The sequence below is a fragment of the Pyrgilauda ruficollis genome, unplaced genomic scaffold (assembly GCF_017590135.1).
Source record: "Pyrgilauda ruficollis isolate IOZ18807 unplaced genomic scaffold, ASM1759013v1 scaffold38, whole genome shotgun sequence".
Lineage (NCBI taxonomy): Eukaryota > Metazoa > Chordata > Aves > Passeriformes > Passeridae > Pyrgilauda > Pyrgilauda ruficollis.
This window is the reverse complement of record NW_024525267.1, coordinates 3,961,790-3,976,822: the sequence shown is the minus strand read 5'-3', so window position 1 is coordinate 3,976,822 and position 15,033 is coordinate 3,961,790. Positions and strand designations below refer to the sequence as shown.

Sequence of the window (15,033 nt, the reverse complement as noted above, 5' to 3'; positions counted from 1 at the left end):
GCTGAAACCAGTGATGGATTTCCACAAACCTCTTCATCAATGCCCTGACCTGGCTGCTCCTTTGCCCCTGGCACATTGTGGAAGCTGTTGATGCAAAGGTCCGTGGTGAGACCTGGGTGTAGGAGTGAGTGAGCTGTGTGCCTCTGTAAAGTGTAAACACCACACTGAGCTGGCTCACAGCTTTCCTCATCCATGGTCTCCCACTGTGAGATCCTGGTCAATGGCAGCTTTTGTCATTGGCTTCAGTGTAACTCGGAATTGGTCCCAGTATTTAATTTAAAGCACAGCACACAAAACACCAAAATCATAACATCCCTGCTACATTTATAGAGCTGCATAAGCCACCGATTAACAAATGGAGGAGATATTGAACTTTGCTTTACCATCTGTCTTTAATTACATAAAATAACTTGAAGCAATTAACAAGAAAGAAACACTGTGACACAAATAAATAAATCCTATTGATAGAAACAGATGAGGGAATACTTGAATATATGGATGAAAGTCACCAAATCTGCATGATCTGAACTCAATAATATTACAAATACTATCTGAAAAATTTACACTGGCATTGCCAATTATTTTTGAAAAAGAATATTTACCTGTGGAGATGCAGAGAAACAAAAGGAAAGCTTTGTGTGTGTGACTACAAAAGGCAATGTGTGGTCTCTCCAGTCTAAGTTTTTCTTTCACAGATAAGAGAAATTAATATCAACAGAAAAATATACAAAGCATGAGGTTTCATAACTGTGGACCTACAATGAGTCACGTAAGTCTGTGTGCTTGTAAGTGTTTAGGCACCAGTCGGGATTAGGCTTTTTAACACTTTCCAGAATTTAAGTTCTAAGCCCATTTTTTTCAGCATTCAAATACACTTGTTTGCCTTCTCTGCCTAAGCATTTAATACAAATGAGTACTGTACAACAGGTATTGAGTGACTGCTGAGTGGATTAAGAACTGACTAACTGATAGGTGTCAAAAAGCAGCTGTCAGCTCTGAAGGAAAGCTCGGGACTCAGTTTGCAGAAATGGGTGTTACGCTTGGCAGGCCCCAGGACTGCCCTTAATGATTGAGAGACAAGTACATCCCTAGTTAAACAATGCTTAGCAAATTAGGGAGGAAATTAAAAAATTGGTGGGATGATAAATAAATTGTGAAGATGGAGCAGCCAAATTCCGTAAGCAGGACCTCTGCAGAAAAGAATCTTAAATCGTGCACAAATAGTGTCTGTATTGATGCAATAGAAATCATATCCCAAGGGTGGTGCTTGAAGAGTCCATAGTATCACTGCAGGGAAGCAATTGGACACAGGACTTGATCTGATGGTGTGGAAGAGGAATAACATTCTCTTTGAACAAGTTGGCAGGGATATGTGAGTTGACTTATGTGGCTGGGGTGTGTTGCAGCACAGTGGGTGCTAGAAATCTGAAAAAGGGTGGGAGAAAAAGTACAAGAACTGCTTGCAGATTCGAAAGTACGTTTTGTTTCCCTTACCAAAATGTGATGACTGGATTACTGTGTATAATTACCTTCACAACAAGAAAAAAAAGTGTCTTGCATCAGATGAATATATTACAAGAATCAGTGGGTGGAAATATAAGCCAAGTAAATTTAAGCAAGCATCGAGGCTTGGATTTGTAGCAGTAAGTGTGATGAACTGCTGAAAAAAACTGCCCAAGAAAGCAATTGTGTACATATCAAAATTGAATCCCTTTCTGGAAAACACATGTCAGCCAAGCAGAAATTTTGGGCTCTGTATATAGGGAATCAGGCAATGTCTGCAACAGAAAATGTTAGACAGGACAGTTAACGGACATTTCTGACCTGCAAGGTCATAAATCAAGGACAATGTCTTTAATATTTTAATTATTTAATAACTTTAATATTTTAGGCCAAGTTCTGTTTGTTTCTTACAGCTAAGTCATCCAACTAATCCCAAGGAAACACTGAGGCAAATAGTATCAGGAACGGCAAGTAGTATGGTCTTGTAAAAAGTAAAACATATTAAATATGCCGTTCTTGTTAATAAGCAAAATATAAATTCTATATATCACAGATTTGGGGACCAAGGCTGTAGGCTGTGGCCAGGATGCTCCAAGCTGGCACTCAGCAAGCAAGGCAGGACGCTCAGGGAGTGAACTGAGAGATACACAGCATGATGGGAATGTGGGTGAGTGCTGTGTGGAGCACTGAATGTGTCATTTGACACGGTTTCAGGTATTCGTGTTGAGAGAAAGAACTTCAATTGTTTTGGCGGAGAACACTGCTGTGTAGACTAAAATGGGAGAAAGAATGTAAACAAAGAGCAATGATCAATTGTTGTAGCTTGTGGAAATGTCTTACAGGTCATGTCAGGGACTTTTGTCAGACATTGTTCTATTTAGTATCTGTATGATAATCTCAAAGTAGAGGTAAACAGCAAAATAGTGAAATGTGGTGATGATACTAAACCAGGAAAGAATGTAAACAGAAGAAAGCAGATAATGATATCAAAGGAATGGGAGATACTAGAAAGCTAAGCACAGAATCGCTCAAACAATTCACAATTAAAAAAAAAAAAAAACGAAAACAAACACCAGGATTTATTGGAATGTACATATCCTGGCCATCAGTATTTCTATTTCTGATAGAGTTTCAAGGTGCAGTGAAAAGAAGACCAGATGGGAGAGAGGTATGAATTTGCACAGTTATGAAAGCTGTGCACGTATAGATATGTACTATGAAGCAGGGAGGTAAGAATGCCTGTGCAAAAGATCTGTACCATGAAGCAGGGAGGTAAGAATGCCTGTGTAAAAGATCTGTGCTATAACATTCAACTCTGTGTTCAATATTGCCAGCCACTGACTGACTGGAAGGCATTGGAAGAAATCCCACAACGATTCAAAGGCTGGAAAAAACACTTGGGGGAGACTCAGGCTCAAACCAAACATCTCATTAAGCATAAACTTAACTTAAAGTGTATGAGCTGTGCTGCAGATTTACAACTCCCTTTACAGCCCTGCTAGGTGGCTTTAACAAAGGAACTACATATCAGGTTAAAGTTAAACAGTGCACATGTTAAAGCACTTCATCAGCCTGGAGCAGGAAAGGGTTTGGTTAGATCTGAGAGGAAACACGATCAAAATCTGTGAGCCCTTGGCCACCAAAAGGTGCATGCTGGCTGCATCAAAATCACCAGGCAGCCGTTGATTACCATAAGGCATGGAACAAAGGTCTGTGAAGTCTTAAACCAGCCAACATTATATAACAGGGAGAGAGGATGGCACTGAAATCATACCTTTCGTGTCTATTTTCTTTTAAGGTGAAAATTGGAAGGCTGTCAGATGGTCTTTCAAGAGGAGTTCATATTGCTGGGGGTTTAGGATAGGTTTGGGTAAAGCACTAGAGAATGTACGTCTTTACATTGGAAGGCTCAGTGTTCTTCCCTATCCCAAGAATTCCTACAGTTACCACAGAACCTTCACAATTCAAGGTGGGAGGAACAGTTCCCTTCTGAGCTCTGAAATAATCTCTGTGACTGTTCATAAAACAGTTACTGTGAGGCTAAATTCCTGGTGCTGGTTTTCAAACGAAAGAAAATTAATCTTTAAAGAATAGGGCTGTGGAATGCTGAACTGGAATCACAGATATGGTGGGAATATCTCTCCTGTGTAACCATTTATTGTGCTTATAACTGAGAATTATCTGAAATAGAGAGCAGTTTGTTCTCTAAGAATGGTATTTTGGGGGAGTTAGCACTCAGTTCTTTTGGAAAGTCAAGAGGAGGTGAATACTCATCTCCTTAGACTCCTAATCATTGGCACAGACTGAGAAGGGGCTTTTTATAAAATTTTAGTCAGAAATAGTAGGGGAAAAAACTCTTCTGGAAAAAATTAACACTTCAGTGTTTTGCTTAAATAATGATTCTAGGCTTATAATACTGTAACTATCACATGATTTTATAGCTAGTATTAGCAAATCACTGCAGATTTACTTTCATAATTTAGAAATAAATTAAGGAAGAAAGTGTTGACTTTGGTAGGGATTTAGTCCTGGAAAATTAGCAGGCACTTTTCTGGGCTTTACTAGTCAATACCCACAAGAATTTAATAAAACCCTTGCATAGATTATGAAATAAGTAACAGGGAAAGACCAAATGAGTGATGATTAGGGCAGAGCTTCCCTCTACAAGTCTTGATTGAACAAATTTTTCAAAATCAGGTTTCTCATCAGAGGATTGAAGTCAGGATATAGGGTTAAATTATTCACATGAATGAGTATCTACAAATCTTTCTCCTTTTTCTTCTTTCTCACTAACCTTTACAGTCCAGTTTTATGTTGTACTGCTTTATTAATACCTTAGTGCTTTGCCTCTCCCAACAGGATGTCTCTATAAGATCTTTATGTGCCAAACTCACAACCTGCTGCTCTCTTCATGCATTTGCTTAGTTTTAACATTCAGCACTCAGTCCCCTTTGGATATTGAGTTGCTGCAGCAGTTGTTAAATATTTTATGTGTAGTACAATACAAAAGCTACCAAAAGAGGGCAACATATGAGCCAACAATAAGAAATGCATCCTGACAAGTTTACGGTTGTGTATTTGTGACACCCTCCCCCCCTTTTTTTTGATAGAGAAAGAAATTTTAGCAGAGCTGGTCAGTAAACAGAATTTCCATCCTATGGGAAATTCCAACACTTGGGGAAAAAGAGAAGGTGGTGAAGTTTTCAGGGACTGAGAATTCCAAGAGAATATATTTGGCATGGTGGAAGTGTTCCGTAAGTGTCAAATCATTCTCACACCAGAAAACCCGAAAGTTATAATGACATTAAAATATTCAATTTAGTAGGAGAAATGCTAAATATATGAAAGCTATATAAAGTTCAAAACAAGATTAAACAAAACAAGGAACTACTTATATGTTTTCACTTTATGGAAAACAATAATTTAAATATAATTTACTGTAAATAATATTTTAATTTGTCTCCATTAAAAATGTTGTCAAAATGAGTATGCTCTCAAAAAAGCAAGCTGATTACGATGAAGTTGTATTTCCTTGATGAACATTTCCTCTAAACATGGTTTAATTATCTTTTCTCTTCATGAAATGCCCGAGAGAATTTCAGAACACTCTTAATAACCCTGCAAGAGACTAAGGTAAATTGGCTGCACCCCAGAACTGTCCCCAGTGCTCTGTTTGTGAAGTGAGACAATGCCAAGTGCCCAAACACCAGGTGTGTGAGCTCTGGAGCTATTGTGCCCTGGACAACACTGAATGTGCACTCATTGCCAAACAGTTTATTATAAACAAAGGGTTTTTTTAAACTATTCCATAGCACTCCAAGGAATTAGACAGTCTTGAACATGTGCCAGCATGGCAATGGGTACAATAAGCAAATACAATCTACCTCACTTAGGGTAAATATTTAGCTACAAATGTATTGAGAGCTCTTTAATTCTTTGTGCACTTCTGTGATGAGAGCTAGAGGAAAGGCAGTGGCGATGCAAGGACTGGAGGGTGATTTTTTCTTCTCTTATCAGCTGCACAGATAGGCTAGCTGCCAGTCAAATTAAAATCCTCACCGGAGGAAATGAATGAAGACCTGTAGGTGTAGAAATCTGCTGTTTATACAGCTGCCTCAATTTCTGCTAGTGATCAACCAGAATCGACCACATCTTCATGGAGATGTACAAAATTCTGTGGCAGTGTCCAGGAGGTTGACTATGGAAATCAGGACATCCTCAATTTTTTTTTCCCATTTATTTTTTTTAATCTCTTTTTTCAAAATTCTGCTTTCTGCCTGCCCCTATTATGTCTTAGAATGCTAGAAAGTATCTGGAAAGGAAAAAGGGTCAGATCTATGATCTACTTGGAGGGCAATGAAATATTTGGAAAGTTTGGAAGTACTCACCCATTTTGAAGACAGGATGTTCTGCTTGCAGGAGCAATACCTTATCTTCTCTCATTTACCCACGTCCTGCTTTTGCATCTGTATTTCTGCGGATCCCAAAAGAAAAGATTTATTCTTCCTAGCCAGAAACAAGCAGAGGTTTCTGTCTGGAGGGTTTCTGTACTGTCTGATCTATCTCATGAACAACGACTTCACATCATTCACCTGATGGAGGGCTGCAGAATCACAGGATATCCAATGAGATGTTCAGTATAGGAATGCCAGCAGTGCACACTGTCTGTGTGGCTGGATTGAGTGTATTGATTCTAATCACAAGGTTTTCAGACAGCTTCTGTATTCTGGATATGCAGGAAGACATTTATACTCGTCTGCTTGTCCTTCATTTCTTGTACTGCTCATCTATTTTTGATTAATGTCTTGATACTCTCTCCCAGGCAATGATGCTACTTTTGGGAGACAAACAAGGAACAGTATGGAAAGTAACAGAAATATTTTAATAGCATTGAAAGGTGTGGTTCATTATCTATTTGTGTTTATTTGTAGGGAAAAAAGGTGACTTGCATCCCTAAATAGCCTTACCTCATGGGTATGAGCCTACACGTCTGACTGCCATCTTATATCGACACTTTACCCAGCAGCCCAGGGATGGGTGTTTATTCAGAAAAGAATTGGCCCATGCACACAGACACACTGATTCTCACAAATGGTTCTGTGTATGCCTTGGCTTCTTGACTTCTGCCAAATTCAAGCCTAAATTCTAGGAAGCAACAATAACACTAACAGGAATCACGTCAGACTTGAAAGTGATTGCTTTAGCTCTGTGAACACAAAATGGACTTCTTTTTCTTCCTTAGAAGTGATTTTTAAACATGCCTTGGCTTCTCTGAGCCAGCATAGTTTCACCCTGCCAGTCAGGTTACGAAGACGAATCTGTTACCCCCTTTTGCAGATGTGGTATGTGAGCCTAGTTACATCACATTTTGAGGCAGATGGATCTCTGAAAGAAGCTCCACTATCCAATCATGTGTTTTCTGCCCCTTGCTATTGATTCTTGTGGTTAGTCTGTTTCTGATTTTATTTTTCTGTGTAGTTTAAGGGCAAGTCTGTGGTTTGCCCCATGTGCCCAAATGAGGGAGCAAGGGTGCAGAAGACTGCCTGAAAATAAATAAATCAGAAACAGATAGACTAATTACAAGGATGAATGCCAAGGGATGGAGAACACACAGCACCCTCATGATCAGATATGCCTGGCCTGTTGGAGGATGGATGTTTCACTATGTGATGTAACCCTGCACCACACTGGAGAAGAGAGCCAGAGTGTCCTCTTCCTTGCCTGGCTGAGCAAAACCCTCTCGTGTGGTTTGCCCGCACGGCATGTCCCAGCATGGGGAGAAACAGCTTCCCTGAGGTAAGGGTGGGGAGGAGCAAGGCTGAGAAATCAGAGGCTGCTCTTGCCTCCCCAGTGCCTGCCCCAACAGCCAGCAGGGCTAAGCTGACACGAGGAAGGATGTAATCTACTCCTGGTTGTTTCATGCTCAGGGCACATTACTTCCTTCCACGGACTAAGAGGATAGTCATGGATGTCATCCTGACTCACGGTCTCCTGGGGCAGCATGGCTCTGTGCCATGCCTATAATCAGATGACCTGAGGGGTGAATTAGGAAGGCTTTTGATGTCATTCTCTGAGTGCTGCACCACAGGAGACAAAGACTTCTTAACGTAACATCAGGCTATATCTTAAACATAACCATGAAACTAACTTTGACTTGCCAGCAGCTGGTGCAGACAGTGGCCTCCCTACACCGCTCTGGCACTTAGCATAAGAAATGTCATTATGTGGGTGGATTAGGCAGAACCTGTCAAAGTTGTGTGCGTGTTCTTTGGCTGTGTTTCCTTCCCCAGGCTAATAATGCTGAAGAGATGGGGAGTGGGTTGACACATTTTCTGGCATGTGTCATGTAACCCAGCGAAGTGGAGGACATGCCAGTCACAAGACTTTTGTGCTTTAGTAAGGCACAGGCAGCAGGGACATGCTGCAGTGGCTAGCAGCCTTAATCCTCTCTGGATTCACACCCTTTTCACCTTCACTGTGGTTACAGCTTCCCCAGGGTTTTCTGACAGACCCACAGGTATATTTGGAGGAAAAGGTAAGGAGATGCATCCAGGCAGGTATTGTTTAAGGTCATGTTATCTACAGACCCTGAAGCTCTTTGCAAGTTGACTGACATGATTTCCATAAGAACCACTGAATTTAGCACAGGGGGAAATATTCATTGCTTGTTTTGCAGTGTGCAGAAATGTGCTGTACCAGTTCAGCAGAGGATACAAAGAATAACCATGCCTGATAAGAAGACATTTTTAGGATAGAAGGCTCTAAAGCAAGATAACCAGAGACTGATGAAATTTAGGACACAGTCACTGTTTCTGGTTCCCTAATCAAGAGTGGGGGTTGTTAATATAAATATTGGGCTGAGAGAATTCCCATGGTCTAACAGAATCCCAAGGTAAATAATTCTCAGGAGAATATGGAAGACCAGTGCATTCAGTCTCACAGAGAAGTTTTGTTTTGCACAGCTGCCTGCTTAACACCTGTGCTGAGGAGATGAAGTTTACTCCCTGATCTGGGCAACATGCCAGGTTGGTTCCTCACAAATCACCATCAGAGGAACAGAAGAAGGAATGAGCATGTAAGCCCTGTATGACAGAAATGCCATCTTCTGTCTCTGCCTGTGTGTTGCAAGCTATGTTTGGTTGTTGGGAAAAGATGTATCAGCCTATATGCCGACGGCATATCCCAAAACACAGAGGCTGTAGGTCTGATGTGACTTGTAGCAGGCACAGCACCCAATTCACTGGGAAGAGCTACTGTATTATTTTCCTTGAAGTTCATAGTATTAAAATAAAAAAAAATAAAAATTAGAGACAGTAGCTTCTGCAAGTAACTACAGCTGAACAACAACTACTACTCTGTTGCAGTATCTGAGCATCTGTAGGTCATCTGTTGCAGCATCTATCAGGTCAAGAACTGCCATGCCCAGATGCCACATTCTCATTCCATGTAAAAGTGAAGCGCAGCAACTGCATCAGTGGCAGAAATATAACTTGGCAGGCACGGAGGCAACCTGTGGAGGGGAACTGCATGGTAACCCCACAGGATGGGGGATACCTCCTCCCTTCACTTGCTGGTGTTGAGTCACAGTGGGGGATTGTATTTAGGGGGTAACAGAAAGTGCCCCTTGGCTGTACCTCCTGCAAGCACGTCATTGGTGTGACGCGGGTCTGCCCTGTGTCACGCACAGCTGGTCACCAGTTAGTCACCTGGGGACAGGAACCTGAGGGACTGCAGTGTCATGCTCTGAGGGATGTCCTATGCTGATTATGCCATAGGGGAGGCAGAGATAGAGGACAGTGATGAGATGGGAGATGACTCTGACAATTTACTTACTTGTTATGCTTACTTGTTATTTACTGCATAACACTTGTGTGAAGTTGAGAAAACCTGCATCAATGCGATGACTGACACAGAATTTGTATTGTCCCGTGGCCAGCGTGACCCTGCTCAGATTGCCAGACAACGTCACATCTCCAGTTGTGTAACACCACCATGCTCTCTAGATCCCAGGTCTTTAAACATTATTGAGCTGACTGTTTTTACCCTGTGGTGGGAATTCAAATATTGTTTATCAGTGGAAATGTTAACTACGTGTCCTTTGTTGGGAGTAAAACAACCTGATTTCTCATACTTCTTCTGAAAGTAGGAACTCATTGGAGAGAAAAAATGTGTGCCAGCAGGGAAAAAGGAAGAGCTTTCATCTATGAGTACACAAAGTGCAGGGTACAAAACAGTGTTTTGGTAGATACCAGTGTTTTGCAATTCAAGTATCACATGACTGGAAAAAAAAAATCCACTTCTACCATGGTATTTTTCATTTACAAACAAATAAAAAAATTAAGTTAAACTCTGTTCATTTATTGCTTTAATTTCTCCCCACCTTGTTTGTTTCCTATTTTCTTGTATGGTGATGTGATGTTGTTTGGTTCCTTGTTTGCTTTTATTTGAAATAATTTTGCATGCAATTTTCTGAACTCTTGCGGAGCAGAGAGACTAGTAAACGTGTATGTTTATGCACCTTTGTGCATGTACAAAGAATGATGGATACTTAATAAAATTCACATCACTGCAATCCTTTCATGCTTAAGATCCCCAAACAGAAACTGTGAGTATTCAAATAAAATAGAACTGATCCAAAATGTACATATTTAACTTAGATAATAGCAGTCCCCAGATATGTGCCTCTTTCTGCAGTTGGAAATCTGTCAGTTGAACAAAGAGCAGGATATAGTGTGAATTAGGCTGTCCTAAAACCTTTATGTGATAGACACACTTTATGGAGTTAGTTCCATTTCTCTCACATTTCAAAAGCAGACGCAGAGCCTGGTTATCATGAAGACAAACTCCACAAAATCATTTTTTTGTACTCAAGGACTGCAATATTTTTTAAAAGTCAGAATACATGTTAAAAGAACAGTTTGTCCCAAGGCTTATGGTTCAGCTGAAGAAAGTTTCTTCTTGATCCATCCATCTGAAAAATTGTTCCTGAAAAGTCACTCTGCATAAGGGTGTTTTTGCTATTTTTTTCAGGGAGAAAAAGTATAAATGAGCTGTAAAGCTCGTGTTGTTCTGAACTCATTCTCTCCTCTTTCACCATGAGTTCACCAAACAAAATTCCACAAGAAACAAATGTTATTATGAGATTAGCAGAATGAACGCCAGAGTTCAGATACTAAACATTTTTTTTAAAAAACAGTGAGCTTAATGACATGAAGGAAGTTGTAGTTTAAACATCAAGGTCAATTATTTCGTTAAATATTATTTAAAAGTTCCTTGCCTTGAAACAAAACCAGAGCTATCCCTTTCCCAAAAATGCAAACAGATTATACTGCCCTGTTTGTCAGCTTCACTAGATAACTTCTATTTGATCTTCAAATGAAAACAGTTTCTATTTCAGATTTATACAACAGGCTGCCTCTAAAAAGAAAAAAGATCCTAAGGTTGGACTGCTGTTTACTTTCCCTTCTAATCCTGTGAGAAAATTTGCATAAGAAAAGCAAGTAGATTTGAGTCTAGCTTTTGCTGTCTACATCGAAAGCAGGAGCATCAGTCAGTCCTCTCTATTTATTCAGACAGAAAGCGATTGTTTTGTAAGTCAGGTGAGTAGAAAATCTTTCAGTCATTCAGCTGGGTTCTTCTAAAAGTAACAAGGACTACTTATTAAGACTAAGTGGTATTTAAATAAATAATTATAACAGTCAAACACTGAGTTTAAAACCTAGCCCCCCCCCTGCCCCCCCCCCCCAAGTTGCATGTCTGTTTCCTCATGCCGTATACTTGGTTTAAAACAACATCCAGAATTGGTGTTTCCTGGATCTTGCAAAGCAGCCCCTTGTATTTGCAGACAGCTTTCTCTCAATTCCTAACAGCATCAGTGTCAGGGAGCACTTCAGTGAGCAGAGCAGTGCTGGTTGCTGCTGGGAGCTCTGGGTCTCAGGACAGAGCAAGTGCCCCCAGCTCCAAGTGTGACCCCTGGAGCAAACCAGTTCACTCCTCTGTAGAAGGGGAATAGGGACTCATACCTACAAGAGTGCTGTGAAGCAGAGTAGTTTTATGTGTGCAATGTACTTGAATTTTTTTTTTTTTTTTTTTTTTTTTTTTTTTTTTTTTTTTTTTAAAAAAGAAAAATTTTTTTTTTTTTGGGAGGGTATTAGAAGGGATATTTTGGATCATGGGGTCAAGTTCCTTGCTGTGGGTGGTAACCACATCTCAGAAGCTGGTTCTCAAACCAGTCAAATTCCATCTTTCAGGTGCTTTGATTCCTTCCTGACTGCGGAAGGCCTTTTTGGGTCCTCACCGCTCTGGTAGAGTGAAGGTGCTTTTCTTTTTCCATCTTGAATCCCTTCCTGGACAGTTTGTACCAATTCTTTCCCATATTTTATTTGGGAGAAGTGGAGGGAAACTGTCTCACAATTTTCAGATTCATTTGAATTTTTCTCTAGCCCCAGACACCTGGTGGAAAGATGCCAGCAATGCTGTAGGCTGGTTCGATGTACCAATAAAAATAAAATTAAATTAAAAAATCCCCCAACCCTCGTGTAAGAAAAGCGCCATTCTTAGAAAGTCTCCAGCGTTCCAGCTAGAGCACAAACAGCTGCTTATTTAGGACTCTTCTCGGGTAAATCCACAGTCCCGGGCCAGAGGGGCCGCAGCTCTTGTGGTCTCGCACTAGCCCAGACCCCCCTCGGTGGGGAACACACAGAGGAGAAGGGAAGGAACGAGTAGGGAGAGGCAACCATCCTCAAACCGCGGCTGAAACTTCGCCTGAGGAGGGCCGACGCTCCGCTGGGTCGAACGAAGGAGGAGAAGCCTCCGCGGGACTCAGGTCCCCGCCCGGGCTCGGCCCCGCGCCCCCCGCCCGCCCCGCCGGGCTCGGCCCCGGGCCCCGGGCTCCGCCGCCCGGAGGAGGCAGCGGGGCTCGCCGGGGCGGGAGATCGCTGTTTTGCCCTTTGTCTCGGGTTTTCCCCTGCCCAGGGAACAAGCGCCTTTGTTGGAGCTGCGCTCCCCAGGGCTGCGGGTGGTTTTTCGTTTTGTGGTTTTGACCTTTCTCCTCCGCTGCCTCCCGCAGGCCCGTCCCCGCAGCGGCGGCCCCGAGGGCGGACGGGGCAGCGCGCCGCCGCCTGTCCCTGGGAGAGCCTCGGGCACGGAGAGGAGCAGCCTGTGGGGCTGAAACGGCGGCGAGCGGGAGGGATCGGGAGCACTTCGCCGGGGTGTGGGACAGAGGCAGCGGTCCTTGTCCCTCGGCCACCCCTGTCCCTGCTTCCCATGGTGAAGGCAGTGTGTGCCCCCGTGGAAATGCGGTGCGACAGCAGCTCTGCCGGCACGCGGGGCACGGGCTGGAGCCAGGGCCAGGTGTGCCATCGGGAAATACCACCTCCAGCCGCGGATCGAAGAGCTTCCAGGCCATGGCTGCACGGCTCGACAGGGGAGCAAACAGCCCGTCCCCATCCCCCCTTCGACAACCACAGCCCCCGCAGCCTCCATCCAAACCCAGTAAGGCTGAAGCAGCAGCCACCAAACACCCTCGAAAAGAGCCTGCCGGACCTCTGAAAACCCAAAGAAAACCGAACACCAAAGTGGAAACGAGCCAACAGGAGCACCAACGAGCCCCCCCGAATTGTGGGGGAGCCGGTCGGCACCGCCAGCACAACCGCAGCGCTGCCAGCCCGTGGCTAGCCGCAGGGGGCCCGGCGCCCGGGGGACCACCCTCACCCTCCAACGCCGACTGCTGGTTCCTAATTCCTACGAATTCAACCACATTCCCCCAGGGATAACGGGGGCGGGATGGGGTTTAAACCCCGAGTACAATTGCAGTGAAACCGCAAGGAAACAGGCGCAGGTGAAGGGCAGAGCGCGCTCGCTGCCGCGTTGCTGCCGCAAAACTTGAGGGGGATCGGGGCGCCCCACACAACGACGGGCAGTAAAGGGAGAGAAGGCTCCGAGCGCGGAGAGAGGAGCCGAAGAAAGCGGGCTTTTCCCTGGAAGCGGGACGGGAGCGGCTGGCTGTGCGGGACCAGCCCCCGGTGCGCACCTTCCGCCCCCGCGCAGCTCCGCGGGGACCTGCAAGGCTTTTACACGGGCGATCGCGCCTGGCCGGCTCACATCGAGCAAGAGCCTTTCCGGGAACAGGCTACTAAGAGCAGCGAGAGCAGGAGGGGGAGGGTGGGTATGAAATAAAAGGCTAAAGAAACAGTACGATTGTGGGACCAGGACCAAATCCTAACGTGTTACATAAAAGCCACGGGCGGTTCTTATCAGCAAGCCCGGCCTAAAGAGGAACAATCCCCAGGACCGGCTCCAAAACAACCCTGTTAAAGGAACAATTGTGAAATGCCAACTTCCCACCAGCGTATGAACAGCAGGAGCCGGGCATGTCCTGTCTATAACCGGGCTTCTGACAACCGACAGAGAGGGGAGGGGACGGAGGGGGATCCTCTCTTGACAAGATTTATCAAGAAACATTTAACTGGGCTTTAATCATATTAGCAAGAGCCCAATTAGGGCTGAGAGCGAAGCGAGGCTGGAGAGAGGAGGAGGAGCAAGCGATGGAGTCACTCGAGGATAAAGTCCTTTCATCAGGCTGCGCTCTCGGCAAACAGAGGAGTGCGAATAATCAGTGCCCTTCACTGGGGGGACGGGGGAGGGAGAGGCTGGGGAATGTGTGTAAAGGTTCATTAAGGCCAGGCAGAAGGGGGTTTTTGTTGTTGTTGTTGTTGTTGTTTTTAATTATTACGGCTATTAAGGTGGTGTCTGTGGGCTCCCTCGGGCACTGTTCTCATAGATGGAGCGGGGAAGAAGGGAAGGGGCTCGGAGGCACCTGCTGCACTGCGATGACCTGATCTGCGTGTGCGGATAGGTCTCTCCCTCCCGGAGCAAAGAGGGGCTCCGTCCCTCCCACTCGACCTCACATCACCGAGGGAGAATTTCCTTAAAAGCCCTTTTCCCGGCTCTCGTCTCGCTGATTTCGAGCTCTTCCCCGGCGCATCCTACCTCCCAGCGCGGCTCCTTGCGGGGAGCGCGGTGCCCCACCGCCCCCGGCGGAGCCCAGTCCGGTGCCCGGTGCTCGTCGAAAGCCCCGCGGAAAGCGCGGCGCTGGGAACGCCCGGATCAGGGGCAGAGGGCAGAAGATGTCCTCCCGGGGTTCACACTCTACGTGTTTTCGCGTGGGCAACCTGCCTTGTCCTTAGGGACTCGGTCGCTCCAGCTGTAGGGGATGGGGTGGGCGGACAGCAAAGAAATGAAGAAAAACTAGAGATGACAAGTGGGAGCAAAGGAAGAGGCTGTGGATAAGCCCATGAACCCCCCTCCCCGGGTTACGCCACCTCGGGACACGGCGGTGGGAGCGCGGCAGCGGCCGTGACCCTGCTTGCGGCTTTCGAGACATCGCCAGCAGCTGCCGGCAGCTGCCCCGATTTCCTGCCGCTCCTCGCGGCCAGGAGAAGGGAGATAAGGCTGTCGGACAACGGGGCACCTTTCGCCCAAGAGAAGCCGGATCTTTGCGCCGCGGGGCAGAGGATGCTGTCTTTTTCT

At 44.8% G+C, this 15,033-nt stretch overlaps 1 long non-coding RNA gene across 1 annotated transcript in view; it reads right to left on the bottom strand.

The window, feature by feature from the left end:
• The window catches only part of LOC121358271, a 48,328-nt gene extending 33,637 nt beyond the window's left edge, over positions 1-14,691 (bottom strand). The window contains exons 1-2 of the long non-coding RNA XR_005955849.1: positions 14,494-14,691; positions 5,892-5,977 (exon numbers count right to left, since the gene is read on the bottom strand). This is a non-coding gene — a long non-coding RNA (uncharacterized LOC121358271). The remainder of the gene's footprint in view (positions 1-5,891; positions 5,978-14,493) is intronic.
• Between the last annotated feature and the right edge of the window lie 342 nt (positions 14,692-15,033).